This window comes from Morone saxatilis, unplaced genomic scaffold (genome assembly GCF_004916995.1).
Source record: "Morone saxatilis isolate NCDOM2014 unplaced genomic scaffold, NCSU_SB_2.0 Contig4, whole genome shotgun sequence".
Classification (NCBI taxonomy): domain Eukaryota; kingdom Metazoa; phylum Chordata; class Actinopteri; family Moronidae; genus Morone; species Morone saxatilis.
Genome location: NW_023339984.1, coordinates 4236270 through 4237368, shown reverse-complemented (window position 1 = coordinate 4237368; position 1099 = coordinate 4236270). Strand labels below are relative to the sequence as shown.

At 40.6% G+C, this 1099-nt stretch overlaps 1 protein-coding gene across 3 annotated transcripts in view; it reads right to left on the bottom strand.

The window, feature by feature from the left end:
• Positions 1-1099, bottom strand: part of si:dkey-112a7.4 — a 4654-nt gene that overhangs the window by 216 nt on the left and 3339 nt on the right. The window lies entirely within an intron of this gene.

Sequence of the window (1099 nt, the reverse complement as noted above, 5' to 3'; positions counted from 1 at the left end):
AGACTTTTTTCACAGCAGACATTTTTGAGATTAAACAGTAGGGTAAACACGGGTGTTGCTAATGAACTTGCCGATGGTTACAAGAGGTTGATCCCACTGTCACATCTGTCTAGCTTAGCTTAGCATAACGACTGGAAATAAGGGGCCTGGCTAAGCGAATGAGCAACTTTGCTGGAACTATACATCTTGTCCAGACCTTTTTCACAGCAGCCACAGGTGTTACCCAATGATTAAAGTTCTGTTCCATTCAGGTCAAACAGAGTCAGGGTGCTGCTGCTGTGCATGCTGACTCACTGGAAAGGCTCTGCTACACTAAATGGAACGGAGCCTTAGTTTGTGTCTTTGGTAACACCTGCGTTTACCCTGCTGTTTCATGTCAAAATGGCCACTGGACAAGATGTGTGGTCCAACATTTTAGCAAAGTCGCTCATTCCCTCATCATTTTACCACCGCTGCGTCTGAGGCTGCAGTTGCATTGTACTCACTGTGATTGAGCACATTTAGGGTTCTGACTGTCAGCTACATTTTATAAACCAACATTCCCAAACTATCACACAAAACACAAAAGATCCCAGTCAAGATGTCTCTTCTTGCTCTCTGAGGATAGACACAGCACTGAGGTAATAAAAAGTTGCGTTATTGTTAAATTACAGAGGCGGTATTATTGCTCTCCAACTGATCTGTTCATCACTGCAGCCCACGAACATCGCATGTGCAGACAATGAGTTACTGTGTGCATGCAGATTCAGGATTTAGTCTAACTATTGAGTTTTTTTGTATAAAATGGTTCCCTGCTGGGACAGGGGATCTGATTTCTTCACAGACCCTCAACCCCACTAACAAAAATAAGGACACCTACATGAACATGCACTATAATGTGAAGATTTTTAATAAATTAATAATAATAATAATAATAATAATAATAATAAAAACTTCACTACAGATTCTATTCCCCCCTTTTGCCTGCTGGTCCTCAGGCCCCAAATTGGGAACCACTTGATGTTAAAAACAGATGAGTGTATTCATTACTTGTTTTGCTTTTAATGTTTAGCTTAGTCCGATGTGTTTTTAGTGTTTTACTATTTGATGTTGTTTTGCT